This window comes from Myodes glareolus, chromosome 9 (assembly GCF_982192425.1).
Source record: "Myodes glareolus chromosome 9, mMyoGla1.1, whole genome shotgun sequence".
In the NCBI taxonomy this organism is placed as follows: domain Eukaryota; kingdom Metazoa; phylum Chordata; class Mammalia; order Rodentia; family Cricetidae; genus Myodes; species Myodes glareolus.
This window is the reverse complement of record NC_142034.1, coordinates 94857424-94865290: the sequence shown is the minus strand read 5'-3', so window position 1 is coordinate 94865290 and position 7867 is coordinate 94857424.

Here is a 7867-nt window from a genome sequence, read left to right as displayed (position 1 = left end):
TGGTCTTGAAGCTTGGAGGAGTCTGTCAGGGTCCAGGGCTGCAGGAGTTTGAAGCTTTTGTGTGGCGATACTCTGGGCTTGGGGCTTCCCATTACTAAGACTGACTGTGTGCCTGTCTGGCCCACTGTTGAGATGCCCCAGGAGGTGGTGCCTTCTCTGATGATGCTATCTGCTGATCAGCTGGGACTTGGCATTCTGAATGGCCTCAATGGTCCCAGTTTTGATATTGGGGGAGGTTCGTGCTCTGGGCTTTCTATATTGAGGGAGAGGTAAGTGTACCCTGGTGCAGGACCTCTGCCTCCCTCTTCAGCCTCCAGCAAACTGACTACATGCACAGGTGCCCCTCGCCTGGGGCACTGGGCAGATTTCGGCACTGTTAAACTCTGGAAAACTACTATTAGTGTTAACCATGAGTCCTTGGCCTTAGTACATCTTCTGATGTTCGTGTTCCTATAATTTCCCTAATTGACTCCCTAATTGGCAGCTATGGGGCTCTCCCTAGCTACCCTGGCTGCCTTGAGCAAAAGGAATGTCAGACAAACAGCCAGTTAGACTACTATCCTTGCACCAGCACTGGCTGTCTCGAACATTCTGTGGCTGTCTAGAGCAAACTCCAGGATGATCAACGTTGATTGCTCTAGGCTCCTGAAGGCTCGGCTTCAGTTAAGGGTGTTCGCAGCATTTACACCAGGCATTTTGCTGTTATCAACCTCTGGATTCTAGATGATCCTGCAATTGTTACTGCCCAGATCAAAGAAGGAGAGCTTCTTTTGGTGGCCTGGCAGAGGGATGCAGAGGACTGCAGTGATGGGTGCTAAGCAACAGGACGTGGGTGGAGGGGGGACTTGAGTGATGACTCAGTGCCTGAGAGCACTTGTGGCTCTTGCAGGAGACCTGGGTTTGGTTTCCATCATCCACACGGTGTCCAGGGGATCTAGTGCCCTCTTCTGACTTACATGGGCACAAGACAAGAACATGGCGAAATACACTCAAACACATGTAATAAAAATAAACACAAAAATGTTAAAAGAAAAGAGAAGCAGGCTGTGACTGGTGCAAGAACAAGCTGTCATTTGCATGGGAGGTGTGCTGTGATTGGTACACTTTCTTGCTCTATATAAGCAGGGTGTTCCACTCACTCAATGAATTGGCTGGAAGGTTCAGTCTTGTGCTATTTGCCTTAGTGTTACTACATGAGGCCCAATAAGAGGCTTCTCTTGGTGTCTTATCTTGCTCACTGTGAGCAGTGCAGGCTGAGCTGAAAGCGAAGAGAAAGTGGCAGGAATACTGGGGCAAAGGCAGAGGTGTGGCAGCCTGAGCTGCAGAAGCAGAGGGGCTGAGGCTGCTTGACAACTCTAACTTCAGCTAAAACACGAGAAACAGGAGGGAAGGGTCTAGCAGTAGCTGCCTCTCAAAGGGCAGCATGGGCGGCAGCAGTCAGCCGCACGGCTGCTGGGGAGGCCCTGGGAAGAGTAGTGAACCTTTGGCTGAAGGAGAGAAGACTGTAAGGAGGTGGACAAGAGAAACCGGAGGAGGAGTTCCAGAAAGCTGACAAGCCTTAGGCCAGGGATTTCAGACACCCCAGGCCTAGGAGCTGGAAAACCGGCCTTTGTCAAAGGTGGAGGAGTCCGGGACTGGAATGCCTAACCAGAAGCTGCAAGTAAGCAAGAGCTAACACTAGAGGGCGCCACTAGTCCACACAGCTCCCTGCTGTCAAATTCGGAGGACTATAGCGCTCTGCCGCTTCTTGATTTCTCTCAATTTCTGTCCATTTCTACCCCTAGAGCCAAAGGACCCAAGTCAGTGAATTGGTAACAGCGTGTCATCCTCAGAGCATGGATCCAGGTCTCTTGCTTCTGTTGTTCACCTTCTAGTCCTTGGGGTCATCACTGGGGATAGGTGGATAGACTGGGTCACAGAGTAGCCAGCTTTGAAATCCTTTAGATGTGCTCAGCCCTCCCATGGTGCTGAAGGGTATCCATGGCAACATGGGCGGGGCTATGACACTGGAAGAGTGGAGTAGGCAAGGAGAATCCCCTTCTGGCTCTCATCCACCCACCCTAACCCTAACCTAATTATCTAAAGATCACCAGTCTCACTGCTCTGAGTTGGCACTGAAAACTTGGAAGCACTACACTGTTTAAAGTTGGATTGGGCTGGATGTGGTGGCGCACGCCTTTAACGCCAGCACTTGGGAAGCAGAGGCAGGCGGATCTACAAAAGGGCATTCCAGACCAGTCAGGGCTACACAGTGAGACCTTGTCTGAAAGACAAACAAATAAGCAACAACAACAAAACCAAGATGATTTGGGCCACACCGCAAGAAGCAATTATAGTTCCTAGTTATAGATTCTGGGAACCAGAAGGGAGGCCCTGTCTGAAGAAAAATAAAGAAACTGAGGTACGTAGCTGACCAGAGCAAAAGCAAGTGCTTTTCACTGCTGCCGACTTCCGTCCTCTGATGACTGAAAGCCAAGTGGGGGCTGGGATCTTGTTTTTTTTGTTTTTTGAGACAGGGTTTCTCTGTGTAGCCTTGACTGTCCTGGAACTCACTCTGCTGACCAGGCTGGCCTCGAACTCAAAGAGATCCACCTGCCTCTGTTTCTTGTGTGTTGGGATTAAAGGCCTGCACCACCATAGCAGGCTAGGGTTCTCTTTTAATAAAGTAGGAAAGGAAGGTTCAGGGGGCTGAATCTCTGTCAAGGTCACCTATGGGAAAGGGGCAGAGAAAGCTCCTAGATCCCTTACATTGTCAGCATTGTCTCTCACTGTCTCCAGAGTGGGCTCTTGCCTGGCCTCCTTTCCCACCAGGGTGAACTAAAGAGAACTCTCTAGGGCTGGGTGAATGGGGTGGGTCTCTCTTAAGGGCTCCTCCCTGGGATGGAGCCATATCCGGCCTCCAAAGTGGAAAAACCCCACACAAATCAAGGACATCTGGGCCCACCCTCTGGTCACAGCCCCTCCCCATCATTCCCTTTCAGGCTTGGGCTCTGCAGGCTGCAGGATGGGTCTGGGGGTGAAGGGTGTGGTTTGAAGGGAGGAGGTCTTGGGGCTCTCACATGTGTTTAATGCCCCCAGCAGTCCCCCATGGAGGGAGAGACTGAGCAGTGTTATTAATCATCTTCCAGAGAGGGGCAGCCCTGCTGGCCTGTTCTGCTGCTGTGGGGGCCCAGACTAGGGGGTCCCCACTGCTGCTGTGGGGGCCCAGACTAGGGGTACCCACTGTGAAGAGGGGACAGACTGCAAAAGAGGCTGAAAAATCAGACAGAAAGACTCACACAGTCACACTGAAAGCACGGACTAGTGTACATCATGCTTAGGTTTGGAGCTAAAGGGGTCCTGATGATGCTCATTTCTGCCTTTTGGAACTGATTGTGAAGTCCAGATAAACGGGGGTCAAAATCACCTATAAACCGCGGTGGTGGTGCACATCTTTAATCCCAGCACTTGCAGCACTTGGGAGGCAGAGGCAGCTGGATCTCTGTGAGTTCGAGGCCAGCCTGGTCTACAAGAGCTAGTTCCAGGACAGACTCCAAAGTCACAGTGAAACCCTGTCTTAAAAAACCAAAAAAAAACCAAAAAAAAAAACCCAAAAAAAAAACCCTCAAAAAAAAACCCCAACCCCCCAAAAACAAACAAACAAACAAACAAAACAAACCCCAAAACTTTGGTAGGACACTTGGCTAACATGGGCAAAGCCCTGAAAAACAAATCACACACAAAGAACTAATTAGTCTCTGATGGGCGCATAGGCAGAGGTAGCTGGCTGGCATTTCCATCTGTCCATGGCTGCCCTGGTCAGCTTTCTTCCCCAGGGGCATGCTCACGGGCCTGCATCCTAGGCCTCTCCCTTCCATCCTCAACACCAAGCAGAACTACCCACACGCTGGCTGGCCCATGTCTCAGAGACTACCTACCATCTGCCTGGCTGTCCTGCCTTGACAAAATCAGTGAACCATGGGTTCCCTCCAGCTTGGGTTATGTAGGAACTCTGCCACACCCTGAGCATTTTTTTTTTTTGAGACAGGGTTTCATGTAATCCATGATAACTTCAGATTCACTACGTACCTGCGGATGACCTTGGACTCCCAATTATTCCGCTTTATTTCTTTTAAATATTCATTTCTATCAATAAATCCTCAGAACTGCTCCAGAAGGAGAGTCTGCCATTATCTCCATTAAAAAAAGAAAAGATCTATTTATATTTAGGTGGTGTGTGTGTGTAAGTACAGGCTACCCTCAGCATAAAGCCAGTCACACTGAACCTTATAGGAGAGAAAGTGGGAAGCACACTTGAACACATTGGCACAGGAGACCACTTTCTAAATATAACCCCAGCAGCACAGCCACTGAGAGAAACAATTAATAAACGGGACCTCCTGAAACTGAAAAGCTTCTGTAAAGCAAAGGATACAGTCAAGACAAAACGACAGCCTACAGAATGGAAAAAGATCTTCACTAACCCCACATCAGACAGAGGTCTGATCTCCAAAATATACAAAGAACTCAAGGAATTGGCCACCAAAAAAATCACATAATCCAATAAAGAAATGGAATACAGACCCAAAAAGAGAACTCTCAACAAAGGAATCTAAAATGGCTGAAAGACACTTAAGGAAATGTTTAACATCCTTAGTCATCAGAGAAATGCAAATCAAAACAACCTGTACACCTGTAAGAATGGCCAAGATCAAAAACACTGATGACAACTTATGCTGGAGAGGTTGTGGGGAAAAGGGAACACTTCTGCATTGCTGGTGGGAATGCAAGCTGGTACAACCTCTTTGGATGTTAGTGTGGCGATTTCTCAGAAAATTAGGAAACAACCTTCCTCAAGACCCAGTAATACCACTTTTGGGTATATATTCAAAGGATGCTCAATCATGCCACAAGGACATGTGCTCAACTATGTTCATAGCAGCTTTGTTTGTCATAGCCAGAACCTGGAAACATCCTAAATGCCCCTTGCCCAAAGAATGGATAAGGAAAATGTGGTACATTTACACAATGGAGTACTGCACAACAGAAAAAAATAACATCTTGAATTTTGCAGGAAAATGGATGGAGCTAGAAAACATTATTTTGAGTGAGGTAACCCAGACCCAGAAAGACAATTATCACATGTACTCATTCACAGGCAGTTTTTAAACACAAAGCAAAGAAAGCCAGCCTACAAACCACAATCCCAGAGAACTTAGACAACAATGAGGACACTAAGAGAGACTTACATAGATCTAATCTACGTGGGAAGTATAAAGTAGAAAAAGACAAGATCTCCTGAGAAAATTGGGAGCATGGGGACCTTGGGGGAGGGGGGAGGGCTGAAGGGGGGGAGAGGATAAGCAAAGAGGGGAGCATAGAAAAATGTAGAGCTCAATAAATATCAATTTAAAAAAAGTATAGGCTACTTGTGTGGGTGAGGGCCTATGGAGGCCACAAGAGGGGCATAGAGTCTCCTGGAGCTGGAGTTACAGTAGTAATGAGCCTCCCAGTGTGGGCACTGGGAACGGAATTTGGGTCCTCTGGAAGAGCAGTGAGCACTCTCAGCCACTGAGCCACCTCCCATTATCGCCACTCTTTTTGGGGGGACAGGGTTTCTCTGTGTAGCCCTGGTTGTCCTGAATCTCACTCTGTAGACCAGACTGACTTTGAACTCAGAGATTCACCTGACTCTGCCTCTTGAGTGTTGGGATTAAAGGCGTGCCTCTGTTCCCCAGCTTAAGAAAGTTTTTCAAAATGAGGTTCTTTGGAGCTAGAGAAATGGCTCATTAGTTAAGAGTGTATAATTGCCTTTGCAGAGGACCTTAATCCAGGTCCTAGAACCCATGTCAGGGAGCTCACAACTGCCTTTAACTTCAGCTCCAGAGGAACGCAATGCCTCCGGCCTCCTTGGGCACTGGTACACACATAGATTCACATACAGGTCCACACACATACACGGAATTAAAATGATAAATCTTTAAAAAGAAAGAAAAAATAAATAGGAGGCTCTTCCCAGAGTATTAAGTGGAGTTACCTTAAGATCTAGAAATTCCCCTCCAAAGCAAAATCCCAAGACCTTGCAGATGGATGTTCCTAGTAGCGATAATAGTGATAATGAGAAAGTGGACATTATCCACAGGTTCTCCAGTGGTTGAAGGGAGACAGGGAGCTTCCTGTATGAAGTTCCCACATGAAGGAACTAAAAGACACTGCAGGAATGGAGCCTCAGTGTGCAGCACAATGGAAGAGCCTGCGAGAAGACAGAGACAAACTGACAGTCAGCGATGAGTCGATTTCTAGGAAATAGGCCCGCAAGTCCAGAGAGGCAAAAGTGCCTTGGTGCCTTGCCACCAGGCACATCTGGGGAGAGATAACACGGAATGACTGCTAACGGGTCTAGGGTTCCTTTTGAGAGCGATAAAAATGTTCAAAACTGGATAGAAGTGAGAGTTGATCAGTGGTTAAGAGCACTGACTACAGCCAGGCGGTGGTGGCGCACACCTTTAAACCCAGCGCCCTGGAGGCAGAGGCAGGTGGACCTCTGAGTTTGAGGCCAGTCTGGTCTCTAAGGCTACACAAAGAAATCTGGTCTTGTGAAATAAATAACCCCTCTCAACTCCCCCAAAAGATAATGACTGATTTTCCAGAGGACTTGAGCTTAATTTCTGGCACCCACATAGTATCTCAGAACTGTTTGTAACTCTAGTCCCAGGGAACCAGACTGACCTCAAGCACCAGGCATATGCAGTATGCATACAAACATGCAGGCAAAAACACTCATGCAGTTAAAATAGAATAAAACTTAAAATTGATGATAGTCATGATTGCACAGCATATGAAAATTCTGGAAGTCAGTGACCTCTGGCTTTGGATAGTATGTGACTTGTACCTCAATAAAGCTGTTTCCCCAAAGACCCTGAGTCAGGATCTTGGTTTCCTTTCTACAAGGAAGGAATGAAAACTTGGAGGTAGCCAGAGTCTGTGGCCACAAGGCTAGAGGAAGGGACCTTAAGCCCCTCCCCTACTTCTCTAAAGGATGAGTTTGCATGGCCACTTCTGATCTCCTTCAGATGTATTCTGCTGTGGAGCCTGTATACCAACCACCACCTCGCTCTCTCTTCTGCCTGGATTGTATTTACTTCCTTGCCTGGCCCTCACCCCCGGAGAGCCTTCCCTAACTCCTCACTAATCAGCATTTATTAAGTACTCATTGCACGCTAGGATCCACGTTAGGTGCTTGGGAGACCTTGGCCATTCGTGTCACCCTGGATATTCCCAGATTTGTACCCATTTCCACCAAGAGAGCCAGAGAGAAAGTAGAGAAAGGGGGTCAGCTTCCAAACGCTCAACTCATCTCGCTGTTGGGCCAATGTCTCCTGGGAGGTCTTCAGCCCTGTGGAAAAGGCACCCTGCAGAGGAAACAGGGAACCAAGGGCAGGAGGTGGGAACTTAGCCAGTGTTGGGAAGATGGAGCGTTACTAGGGAATACATTTGGGAATGAGTGTAGGGATTTAGAGTCCCAAGTGGTGACAGTTCGGACTGTGTTGGTGCGATAATGCAGTGTGGGACCTCCCTAGGAGGGCTCTGGGGAGAACCAGCATGTTTGCAACAAATCCCATTTACAGCTAGACCTGAAGAAGAACTTCCTGGGATCTTGCATGTACTGACATGCTTCCCAGACAGTGCTGGGCTAAAAACCCGCCCACAGGACTGCTGGCACCAGCTTGCCCTGACAAGCAAATGTAGCCTGGTGTCTGGTACTGGATTTGGGTGACTCCTTGGACCCAGCAGCCCTGGGTGTGGGAACTAAATGTCTGTGGGTCATTTGAAGTTCTCTGCCCCCTCAGAGACAGCCCACAGTGATGAGAAACTTTCAGATGCCTTG